This window comes from Hylobates moloch, unplaced genomic scaffold (assembly GCF_009828535.3).
Source record: "Hylobates moloch isolate HMO894 unplaced genomic scaffold, HMol_V3 SCAFFOLD_1, whole genome shotgun sequence".
In the NCBI taxonomy this organism is placed as follows: domain Eukaryota; kingdom Metazoa; phylum Chordata; class Mammalia; order Primates; family Hylobatidae; genus Hylobates; species Hylobates moloch.
The window spans coordinates 105460702-105473163 of NW_026652276.1; the positions used below are offsets into that span (position 1 = coordinate 105460702).

Consider the following 12462-nt stretch of genomic DNA (forward strand, 5'->3'; position numbering starts at 1 on the left):
AAAAGAGGGCAAGAATCATGAAAATAAGAGGGTATTCAGTGAAGGAACTGAGCCATTGTGTTGATCATTACAGGCTTCACCTGATAAACTTTTGTTAAAGATGGCTGAGTGTGGTGGCTCATGCCTGTAATCCCAGCACTTTGGGAGGTGGAAGTGAGCGGATCACTTGAGCCCAGGAGTTTGAGACCAGCCTGAGCGATTTGGGGGAAACCCCATTTCTGTGAAAAATACGAAAATTAGCTGGGCACGGTGGTGCACATCTGTGGTCCCAGCTACTCAAGAGGCTGAGACAGGAGGATCACTTCAGCTTGGGAGGCTGAGTCTGCAGTGAGCCATGATCACGTGACTGCACTCCAGCTTGGGTGACAGAGCAAGACCTTGTCTCAAAAGCAACAACAACAAAACTTTCATTACTTTTAAAGCGCCCTGTGCTCCTCCCCCATCCCATTCCCCTAACACTTAACATGAAGTTTATGCATCTTTTTCTCATGCTTCATGTCAGTTCAACCAATTAGGTATGCATCTCTAAACAATATGTTATGAACTTGCCTGTTTTGAATTTTATATAATGGAAATATGTAGCAGTGTACCATTTTGTGATTTGGTCTCTGCCAATATATTCTGCAATTGACTACCATAATTGTGTGAGCTGTATTAAATAATTTTCACTGGTCTTTTGTATTTGATTAAACATGAAGATGGGCCAGGCGTGGCAGCTCACACCTGTAATCCCAGAACTTTGGGAGGCCGAGGTGGGAGGATCACTTGGGTCCAGTAGTTCGAGACCAGCTTGAGTAACATAGGGAGAACCTGTCTCTACAAAAACAAACCAAACCATGAATATATCAAAGTTGGTTTTTACATTTGACTGTATGGACATCTGCTTTTTCTCCCCAATTTTTAGTGAGTCATACTGCTGCTATAAACATTAGTGTTGCTATGAGCATTATTTAGTCTACTTGTGCATAGGTGCAACTGTTTCTCCAGGGTAATATATTCTCAAGAGAGGATGTGTATATCTTTAAGTGTACTGCATAATGCCAAATTATTTTGCAAAGTGATTGTACAAAGTTATAATTTTAAAATTTTCATTTTCATTTTATTTTACTTATAAATAGAGACAGAGACTCCCTATGTTACCCAGGCTGGTCTGGAACTCCAGGACTCAAGCGATCCTCCTGCCTTGGCCTCCCAAAGTGCTGGGATTACAGGCCTGAGCCACCGCACCTGGTCCAAAATTATATGTTTATCAGCAGTGATTAATATACAAGCACATTAACAGACACAAGCACAGCACACACATGAGCATGCACACACGTGTGCGCACTCCCTACACATCGACACATGCACACGCCCACACCCATCATACACCACACACGCGCACAGATGCACATACATGCACTGCACACACCGTCGTACACAATGCACACTACCAGCCACATATACGCACTACGCACACATGCACACGCACAACACCAGACCCGCACACAGACCCATAAACGTCCATCACGCACTCCACGCACGTCCGCATGCACACCACCAGTCCCGGAAGCGTGGTCTCCGCCGCCTGCCTCTGATGAAGCTTGTCCCGGCCGCGCCGCCGTCGGACGCCCGGGGTCGGAGGTCACGGCGGCGTTAGAGGTGGCGTGGTTTTTTTTTTTTTTTTTTTCATCCGGAAACCGCGGTTGCCGGAGCCCGAGCTGAAGCGGCGGCGGGAGCCCGGTTGGCGTCTGGTCCTCGCGTCGGCCCCGCGGAGCCGGACGCTGCCCCCGGCGCGGAGAGAAGATGGTGCCGAGCGGCCCCGGGCCCGCCACGCGCCGCCACGAGTGAGCCCAGCGCGGCCGCGGGCGTCCGCCGAGCAGCTGGCCCAGCTGGGCCCGGGGCGCGCATCTGCCCGCCGGGGCGGGGTGAGCCAGGGCTGGAGGGCGGGCTGGGGTCGGGCCCAGTCGGGGCTGCCCGCGGGGCCGGGAGCGGGGAGCGTGCTGGTCGGGAGCGGCTCCTCCGCCGGCTTCTTTTACCGCTTCTCGGGTTGCAGACCCCGCCCCAACTGCTGGCGGGGGTCGCCCAGCATCGGCCGACCTCGGCCTGGTTCCCCCCCACTGGGGTTTGCCCACTCGCGTCCCCCGAACCAGGGTTCCCTGCCGGCCTTGGAGATGGCGGGACTTCCCACGTCTGGAGCCGAGGCCTGGATAATTCGGATTTGGCACGGGAAACATTTTGGTCGTTTGCCATTTTTCGACTTTGGGGAGTGTTTGTGTTTCTTCTCCGTTTGGCAGTGAAACACATCTCAGAAAGGTGGGAGGGAGAGACTCACGTACGTGCACAAAGTTAAATGGCATAGTGGTGTTCCCTGTGTCAAGCTTGGTAAATATCCAGAATAGGGTGGATTCTTCATGTTTTTAATAAAATGAGGAGTGATCGCAAGGTAATCTAGAGGCATGTAGTTTCATTTCCCTTGATGGGGACCATCAGAAATAAAACCAGGCCTGTTGTGCTGTTTTGAGTCGTCTGAACGCCGTACCCATTGGACAGCTGGTGAGGAGGCCTTTGTGGAAGAATCTGATGTCTGAGTTTAATTCTCAGCTAGCAGGTGACAGCCCTCACTGGCTGATGAATGGTGAGCTTCTCTGAAGCCTGCTTGGTAAGGATTGTGGCTTCCCCCTGAACTGCTTCTTTTCTGCCTCAAAGGTGAGCCGCTATGGGAGGGAATGGGAAGAAAAACTCCAAGACTGCTGATGAATATGTGATAAAGCACCGTCAGCTTGGGTCAGCTTAGGGTCTCAGCATGTGTATCTCATTTGTAGATGAGTGTTCCATCAGCGCTTGACCGATAAGGGTGTCCACCTACTTCCTCTTTTCATCTAGGGATTCTGACAGGAATAGACCTGTCGCGCACCTAAGGTATACTTAGGTGTGCATTGACCCTAAGTGCATTTACTCTCTAGGATTAAGGATTTGGAGTTTCAACTTGTGGTGAAGATTCTGGGAGAATTCCTGTGGCCTGAGTCAGGTGGATTGGAATCACTGCTAGTACTGGAGTCTCAATACTAAAATCACCAAACGCTGGTTAACTGGCACCTTCTCCGTTTAGGCTCTAGCTGCATCTGTTGCAAGGAGGAAAGGTAGAGCTAAGTGTATATATATTTTTTTGAGACAGAGTCTCGCTCTTGTTGCCCAGGCTGGAGTGCAGTGACACGATCTCTACTCACTGCAACCTCTGCCTCCCAGGTCCAAGCAATCCTCCTGTCTCAGCCTCCCTAGTAGCTGGGATTAGAGGTGCCCGCCACCATGCCCAGCTAATTTTTGTATTTTTAGTAGAGACAGGGTTTCACCATGTTGGCCAGGCTGGTCTTGAACTCCTGACCTCAGGTGATCCATCCTCCTCGGCCTCCCAAAGTGCTGGGATTACAGGCGTGAACCACCGCACCCGGCCTAAGTGCAAATATATTAATAGTTTCTGCCTGTAAGGAACGTACTTAGAGGAAGCAATAGGCTAGAAAATGTGGCAGGACTGAATTGCCATAGTGGTATACCAGCTGTTTGGGATTTTGTTATGGTTAGGATCAGAAACTTTCTTTTTTTTTTTTTTTTTTTTCTTGAGGCAGAGTCTTGCTCTGTTGCCCAGGCTGGAGTGCAGTGGCACAAAGTTAGCTCACTGCAACCTCTGCCTCTCAGGTTCAAGCGATTTTTCTGCCTCAGCCACCTGAGTAGCTGAGATTACAGTCGCCTGCCACCACGCCTGGCTAATTTTTTGTATTTTTGGTAGAGACGAGGTTTCACATTGTTGGCCAGGCTGGTCTTGAACTCCTGACCTCAGGTGATCTGCCCACCTTGGCCTCCCAAAGTGCTGGGATTATAGGTGTGAGCCACCTCGCTCGGCCCGAAACTCGTGAAGTAACCTTTGAGGTGGACCTAGAAAGATCAGGAGAATTTGGGCCATTCAGAATTAACTGGGAAATGAAAAAACTAGGGCCAGTTGGTGGACAAGCACCCAGGCTAGGTAGCTGGACAATCAGTGCCTAGAAATATTGACAGAGGCAGCTAGTTAAGGGTTAAATGCTTTTCTAAGAAAGATAAGCATAAGCTACCCAGTCTAGCTTCTGGTAGATTTCTGGGTTTTGTTTTTGTTTTTGTTTTTGTTTTCTTTGAGATGGAATCTTGCTCTGTTGCCCAGGTTGGAGTGCAGTGACGCAGTCGGCAACCTCCGCCTTCTGGGTTCAAGGGATTCTTCAGCCTCCTGAGTAGCTGGGACTACAGGTGCATGCCACCACACTCAGCTAATTTTTAATGGAGACAGGGTTTCACCATGTTGGCCAGGCTGGTCTCAAACCCTTGACCTCAAGTGATCCGCCTGCCTCAGCCTCCCAAAGTGCTGGGATTACAGGCTTGAGCCACCAGGCCCGGCCTTTGGTTTCTAAAGAATTGTTTTCATTTAATGGGTTTGTCATGTTCTTTAAGAGGCCGGTAGCATGAAACAATGCTTAACTTATTAAGGACAATGAAAAAGATGCTAATTGTCATTCCTGTCTGGTATTGACAATCAGAAAATTAAATTTGATGTCTGTGAGTTGTTTCAGTGCCTGTGTTTAGTTTGCAGGAGCACAGCTCTAGTCTGGTCTCTGCAGCTCTGGCTACAGCCAAAGGATAAATGGCAAGCCCTTCAGTCCTCTCCAGAGGGTTTTTAGTGACATCTGGTCCACGTCGCAGAGATGGTGTGTTTCCCTTGCCCAGTACTGAAGAACCTTTGAAGCCATTCACACAGGATGCCATGTAATTGCTCTAGATTATATGACTGATCTCAGGACCTCACTGGCCTCAGTCTTAGCCTTTATTTTATTTTTTTTATTTTATATATATTTTTTGAGACGGAGTCTCGCTCTGTCGTCCAGGCTGGAGTGCAGTGGCGCGATCTCAGCTCACTGCAACCTCCGCCTTCCTGGTTCAAGCGATTCTCCTGCCTCAGCCTCTTGAGTAGCTGGGATTACAGATGTCTGCCACCATGCCTGGCTAATTTTTCTATTTTTAGTAGAGACAGGGTTTCACCATGTTGGTCAGGCTGGTCTCAAACTCCTGACCTCAGGTGGTCCACCCACCACGGCCTCCCAAAGTGCTGGGATTACAGGCATGAGCCACCACACCTGGCCTTATTTTTATTTGTTTATTTATTTGAGATGGAGTCTCGCCTTGTTGTCTGGGCTGGAGTGTAGTGGCATGATCTCGGTCACTGCAACCTTTGCCACCCAGGTTCAAACGATTCTCCTGCCTCAGCCTCCCTTGTAGCTGGGACTACAGGCATGCACCACCACGCCTGGCTAATTTTTTTGTGTTTTAGTAGAGACGGAGTTTCGCCATGTTAATCAGGCTGGTCTTGAACTCCTGACCTTGTGATCTGCCTGCCTTGGCCTCTCAAAGTGCTGGGATTACAAGCGTGAGCCACCAGGCCCGGCCTTATTTTTTAATTAAAAAAAATAATTATTACAGGACAGAGTTTTGCTCTGTTGTCCTGGCTGGAGCACGGTGGGTGATCATGGCTCACTGCACCCTCCTCCTCCTGGGCTCAAGTGGTACTCCTGCCTCAGTCTCCTGAGTGGCTGGGAGCACAGGTGTACACCACCACACCTGGCTAATTTTTTGATTTTTTGTAGAGGCAAGGTCTCACTTTGTTACTCAGGCTGGTCTCGAACTCCTGGGCACAAGTGATCCTCCCGTCTCGGCCTCCCAAAGTGCTAGGATTAAAGGTGTGAGCCACCCAAAAATAACTGTATTAACTATATTTACCACACTGTGCAATATAACTCAAAAAAGAAAAAATATGTTCCTTTTCTCTAACGGACTTCGTACCCTTTGACCATCATCTCCCTGTTCCCCACCCCCTGCTTCTGTAACTATAGTTCTGCTCTCTGCTGCAATGAGTTCCATTGTCTTCTAGATTCCACATATAAGTGGAATCCTATATTGTGCTTGTGTGCCTGGCTTATTTCTCTTAATATAACGTTTGCTTCTGTCCATGTTGTGGCAAATAGTGCTGCAGTGAACAGACATCTCTTTGACAATCTGATTTCAGTTTGGGGGTAGTGTATATTCAGCAGTGGGATTGCTGGATCATAAAGTAATTCTATTTGTAGTTTTTTCTTTTTTCTTTTTTCTTTTTTTTTTGGAGACAGAGTCTTGCTCTGTTGCCCAGGTTCAAGCGATTCTCCTGCCTCAACCTCCCGAGTAGCTGAGATGACAGGTGCACGCCACCACGCCCGGCTAATTTTTTGTATTTTTAGTAGAGACAGGGTTTCACCATGTTGGTCAAGCTGGTCTTGAACTCCTGACCTCATGATCCACCCGCCTCAGCCTCCCAAAGTGCTGGGATTGCAGACATGAGCCACCACGCCCGGCCTATTTTTAGTTTTTAAAGGAATTTCTGTGCTGTTTTCCATCATGGCTGTACTAATTTACATTCCCACAGTGCACGACGGCTCCCTTAGCTCCACATTCTCACCAGCATTTGTCTTTCTTTGATAGAAGTCATTCTGACAGGCGCGAGATGATATCTCATTGTGATTTTAATTTGCATTTCTCTAGTGATTGTGATATGTTGGCCAACTATATCTGTTGGCCGTCTGTCGGTCTCTTGAGAAACTCTGTTTGTGTCCCTTGCCCATTTTTTAATCCCTAGGGATTTGGAGAAGCTACTTGCAAACCATACATCTGAGAAGGGGTTAATATCCAAAATATATACAAAACTCAAACAACTCAGTAGCAAGAAAACAAAAAATCCAATTGAAAAATGGGCAGCCAGGCACGGTGGCTCATGCCTGTAATGCCAGCACTTTGGGAGGTCAAGGCTGGTGGATTGCTTGAGGTCAGGAGTTCGAGACTAGCCTGGCCAACATGGTGAAACCCTGTCTCTACTAAAAGTACAAGAATTAGCCGGGCGTGGCGGCACATGCTTGTAAGCATGCTTGCAAGCTGCTTCAGCTACTCAGGAGGCTGAAGCAGGAGAATCACTTGAACCTGGGATGTGGAGGTTGCGGTGAGCTGGGATCGCTCCGCTGCACTCCAGCCTGGACGACAGAGCAAAACTCCGTCTGAAACAAAACAAAAAAAAAGAAAAGAAAGAAAAATGGACAAAGAACCTTGGCCTTTCTTTAAAATGAAAAAACAGAAAGGAGGAATGATAGAGGTTTTAGCAAATTGAATTTTCATTTAGATTGATTTCGAACATGGAAATCCTTAAGTTAACTTTCTCATGTACGAATCAAATACATTTGACAAGAGGTCTGTAGTATTTTTTCTGCGTATGATTACATACCTGAGTGTGATCCTGGGGAGTACATGACACAGCCTTCGAAGCACTGCCATTTGGACATTTATGCTGTTTGGTTACAAGTGCTGTTTTTCAAACATGTCCCAGTCTTACACACTGAGTTTGGTTACAGAAAGGTTTCATACTGAACCGTTAGCTTTTGTTTGATCTTGGTATCCCTTAAGACTTGTTTTCTTAAAAATTGATTAAGCCCCAGATTATTAAATTTTAATACGGGAGTACTTTTAATTTTGGTGTTTAAGATGGTCGGCAATTATTTAAAAAACTAAAGAACAAAGATAAATTATTTTCCATCTTGAGACTGTAGTGAATTTTTTTTTTTTTTTTTTTTTTTTTTTTTAGACGGAGTCTCGCTCTTTCACCCAGGCTGGAGTGCAGTGGCGCGATCTCGGCTCACTGCAGGCTCCGCCCCCCGGGGTTCACGCCATTCTCCTGCCTCAACCTCCCTTGTAGCTGGGACTACAGGCGCCTGCCACCTCGCCCGGCTAATTTTTTGTATTTTTAGTAGAGACGGGGTTTCACCGTGTTAGCCAGGATGGTCTCGATCTCCTGACCTTGTGATCCGCCCGCCTCGGCCTCCCAAAGTGCTGGGATTACAGGCGTGAGCCACCGCGCCCGGCCCGTAGTGAATTTTTTTAAGAAGCGGGGGGAATGTTGAACGTTACCATGGTTTTATATCATGATTTTGAAAATGGAACGTTGCATTCATTAACCGTAGTGAGGAGAAATAAACGGGAAGTCTGAGTTTTGGAAGAAGTCTGGTTCCAGACATGTAATTATGTCAGCCTACGTTCCTTTCCTTTTGTCTTTATGAGACTACTGATGTTGCCTAAACTATACGTTTAGCAACTAAAACTATGCTTTCTCTTGTAATTTCTCATTTGATCTTTTTTTTTTTTTTTTGAGACAAGGTCTCTCCCTGTCACTGAGGCTGGAGTGCAGTGGCGTGACCATGGCCATGGCTCACAGTAGCCTTGAACTCTTGGACTCAACTGATCCTCCTGCCTTGCCCTCTCAATTAGCTGGGACTATAGGTGAAACCATGCCCAGCTAATTTTTTTTAATTTGGGTTTTTTTTTTTTTTTTTTAGGGATGGGGTCTCACTGTGTTGTCCAGGCTGGTCTCGAACTCCTGTGCTCAAGTGATCCTCCGACCTTGGCCTCCCAAAGTGTTGGGATTACAGACATGAACCACCACGCCCAGTCTCTCTTTGGTTCCTTTTAAACGTGAGTTATTGTGAAAGTCTCTTCTGCACTATGAATTGTTTCACATTAAGAAACAAGACACTATTGGCAGAAGACTGTGCTAGTCTTTGCTTCATACTCTTAACTGATGAATGAGTGCTGAGATGGGAGGTACCCTGCTAAAGGAATGGAAAATAGGCTGAGCACGGTAGCTCACGCCTGTAATCCCAGCACTTTGGGAAGCCATGGCAGGTGGATTACCTGAGGTCGGGAATTCAAGACCAGCCTGACCAACATGGTGAAACCCTGTCTCTACTAAAAATACAAAAATTAGCCGGGCCTGCTGGTGGGCGCCTGTAATCCCAGCTACTCAGGAGGCTAAAGCAGGAGAATCACTTGAACCCAGGAAGCAGAGGTTGCAGTGAGCTGAGATTGCGCCATTGCACTCCAGCCTGGGTGACGAGAGTGAAACTCAGTCTTGAAAAAAAAAAAAAAGGAAACTAAGTTAAACATTTTAAACTTCAAAAAAGTTCATCTCTTAATTGTGCCTTTGTTAAAATCAATGACTAAAATACACTTTGTATATCTATGGCATGTGAGATTGTTTTTTTTTTTCACTCACTTTGGCATTTGACTTGAAACTGTCTTACCAACCTTGGCATTGAGATGGATGGCATGGCTTTTGGGGTCAGATGAATTAAGTCAGAATCCATTTCTGCCATTTATTTGCAGCGTGACGTAGTACAAATAACTTAAGCTCATTTGCTTCAGTTTTCTCATCTGTAAAGTGGGAATAGTAGTATCTACCTAGAAGTGTTGCAAGGATTAAAAAATATGTTATGTGAAGCGCTTGGCATGGTGCCTGGGAATGGCATGTTCTAAGTGGTAGCTGTTAAGAATGCTCTGTTCTCACTCCTTCGTCCTTGTCGCCTAGTTTTTGCCTCTATCACCCTAGTGAAAGGGGTTTTGCTTACATCACTATTGAGGTCTTGATTGCAAAATTATATGGATGCTTTTCTGCCTTTTCTCATTTGATAGGATTGACTCTTCAAAAAAAAAATTTTTTTTTCCTTTTTATTTTCATTTTTTGAGATAGGGTTTAACTCTGTCTCCCAGGCTAGAGTGCAGTGGTGCCATCACAGCTCACTGCAGCCTCAAACTCCTGGATTCAGGTGATCCCTCCACCTCAGCCTCTGAAGTAGCTGGGACTACAGGTGTGCACCACCACACCCAGCTGAATTTTGTATTCTTTGTAGACACGGGGTCTTCTTGTGTTTCCCAGGCTGGTCTCCAACTCCTGGGCTCAAGTGATCGGCTGGCCTCAGCCTCCCAGAGTGCTAGAATTATAGGCAGGAGCCATTGTGCCCTGCCAGATTGACTTCTTTATGCAAACCTGTATCATTTATTGGACCGAAGTAGAACTTAATGGTTAATGCATGGGCTCTGGAGGCCAACTGGATTTGAATCCAGGTTCACTTCGCGTGTGATCATGGGCACATTAGCTGACTTCTATATGCCTTATTTTCCCTATCTGTAAAATAGAGATGTTTTAGGGATCATACGTAATAGGTGCAAAACTCAGAGCAGTGCCTCTCTCAAAAAGTAGGCAATGACAGTAGATGTTATTATTGTTAAGCACCTTCCTGGTGTCAGGCACTGTCCAAGGTAGGAGGAATGCAGAAACAATATCATGGAAATGAGAGACAAATTTTTTTTTTTTTTTTTGAGACAGACTCTCGCTTTGGTGCCCAGGCTGGAGTTCAGTGGCTTAATATTGGCTCACTGCAACCTCTGCCTCCTGGGTTCAAGCGATTCTCCTGTCTCAGCCTCCTGAGTAGCTGGGATCATAGGCGTGCACCGCCACCACGCCCAGCTAATTTTTGTATTTTTATTAGAGATGGGGTTTCACCATGTTGGCCAGGATGCTCTCAAACTCCTGGCCTCAGGTGATCCACCCGCCTTGGCCTCCCAAAGTGCTGGAATTACATCTGTGAGCACCCGGCTCAGACAACAATTTAATTTGGCTGAGGGAGGCAGTGTCAGTGGGGATGGAGTGAGAGCTGCCTTTGAGAGACACTTCAAATGTGGAAACGATAGGACTTGGTAACTGGTTGTAGGAGAGCCAGAGTGTCAAGGATGACTGGCAGGAGCCGGGCGCAGTGGCTCACGTCTGTAATCCCAGCATTTGGGAGGCTGACACGGGAGGATCGCTTGAGCCCAGGAGTTTGAGACCAGCCTGGGCAATGTCGCAAAATCCCATCTCTACAAAAAATACAAAAATTAGCCGGGAGTGGTAGCATGCACTTGTAGTCCCGGCTACTTGGGAGGCCGAGGTGGGAGGATCACTTGCGCCCAGGAAGTCAAGGCGGCTGCCATGCTCATACCACTGCACTCCAGCCCAGGCACCAGAGCCAGACCCTGTCTCAAAAAAAAAAAAATGACTGGCAGGGATCACTAGGTAAATAACGGTGTTTTTCCTTATGGGAAGGAGCCAGTTTGGTGCCTTGGGATAAGTTTTAGCCTTGATGGCCTTTGGGTCATCTAAGGAGATAGCTCCAGTAGGTGACTGTTTGGATCTGGAGGTGAGTAGGTACATAAAATGGGATTAAGGCATGGATGAGCGTGTCCCCCTTGAGCAGAGGCCCCAAATGGAACTTGGGAACACCAGCTTTTGAAGGAGCCTGAGAAGGAAGGGGTGGCCAGATGAATGTTAAGAAAACCAGGAGTGGAAGCTGGGAGAGGATCCACCCCACTTCTGTGTCAGATGCTGCAGCAACATGAGTTAGGGACTGGAGCTCCGGCTTTGGACTTAGCAGCCCAGAGATTACTGGAGACCTTGAAGTTCTCCTGTGTCTTCGTTGCTTCTCACTTGTCTCTCTGAAGGTTCATTTTGCCTGCACTGCTTTGCGGTGGGGCAGGAAGGTGGTTTCTGCGCAGTGCTTGGGGCAGCTGAGTGCTGGAGCTTGCACAGGGTTTCTTTGATACCAATAAGTGTCTTCAGCTCTAAGTGTCAGATAATCTGGCATGGCGTCGATGACTGGTGTTTACTAGGCTCAGGGTTTGTAACCCCGGCCTTAAAGCTCTTTGAGGGTCTCAGACATCACAGGATATTCGAGAAATGCTACTTTCTGCTACATGAAGGTGAGTTCCTGTCATTCTCTCTTAGCACAAGTCGGGTGTATTTCCTTTGGTCGGCGTAGAGAGCAGGCTTGCTTCTCCCATCCTCTCTTCGTCACCTTTCAGAAACTTCCCATTTAACCTAAGGTAGAAAATCTCATTTAATGGTGGGCCTGGTGTGGTGGTTTTCACCTGGAATCCCAGCACTTTGGGAGGCTGAGGCGGGTGGATCACTTGAAGTCAGGAGTTTGAGACCAGCCTTGCCAACATGGTGAAACCCTATCTCTACTAAAAATGTCAAAATTAGCTGGACATGGTGACATGCGCCTGTAGTCTCGGCTATTTGGGAGGCTGAGGTAGGAGAATCACTTGAACCTGGGAGGCAGAGGTTGAGCAGAGATCACACTGCTGCATGCCAGCCTGGGTGACAGTGCGAGACAATATCTCAAAAAAAAAAAAAAAAAAGGCGGTTTAAAACTACAATAAAGTTAGTTTAAAACTTGGACAAGTAGCCATGCGGTGTACATATGCGAGCTTTGGAGAGAGAGAGAAACTGAAAGGCTTCCTGTGTTTGTGGCATGATTAATGTTAACTTACTTTTTTCCTGATAAAATGTTATTAAGTTGCAAAATTACATTTTTTTTTCCACCATGTTGGCCAGGCTGGAGTGCAGTGGCATGATCATAGCTCACTATAGCTTTGACCTCCTGGGCTGAGCCAGTCCTCCCACCTCAGACTCCCAAGTAGCTGGGCCATTGGCGTACACCACTATGCTTAGCTAATTTATTGAAAAATTATTTTTTGTAGAGACCGGGGTCTTGTTGTGTTGGCCAGGCTGGTTTC

At 47.1% G+C, this 12462-nt stretch overlaps 1 protein-coding gene across 5 annotated transcripts in view; it reads left to right on the forward strand.

Moving 5' to 3' along the window:
- Window positions 1-1672: 1672 nt before the first annotated feature.
- Window positions 1673-12462, forward strand: part of TMEM248 (transmembrane protein 248) — a 33333-nt gene continuing 22543 nt past the window's right edge. Inside the window, exons 1-2 of one of the 5 annotated variants that reach the window (XM_058444357.1) lie at window positions 4490-4770; window positions 8409-8544. The gene's annotated coding sequence lies outside the window, so the exon portion shown is untranslated. Of the gene's footprint in view, window positions 1908-2623; window positions 2642-2672; window positions 2689-4488; window positions 4771-8408; window positions 8545-12462 lie in introns of those variants that run through there. The other 4 variants (XM_032757435.2, XM_058444356.1, XM_058444359.1 and 1 more) reach the window with 4 other exon arrangements.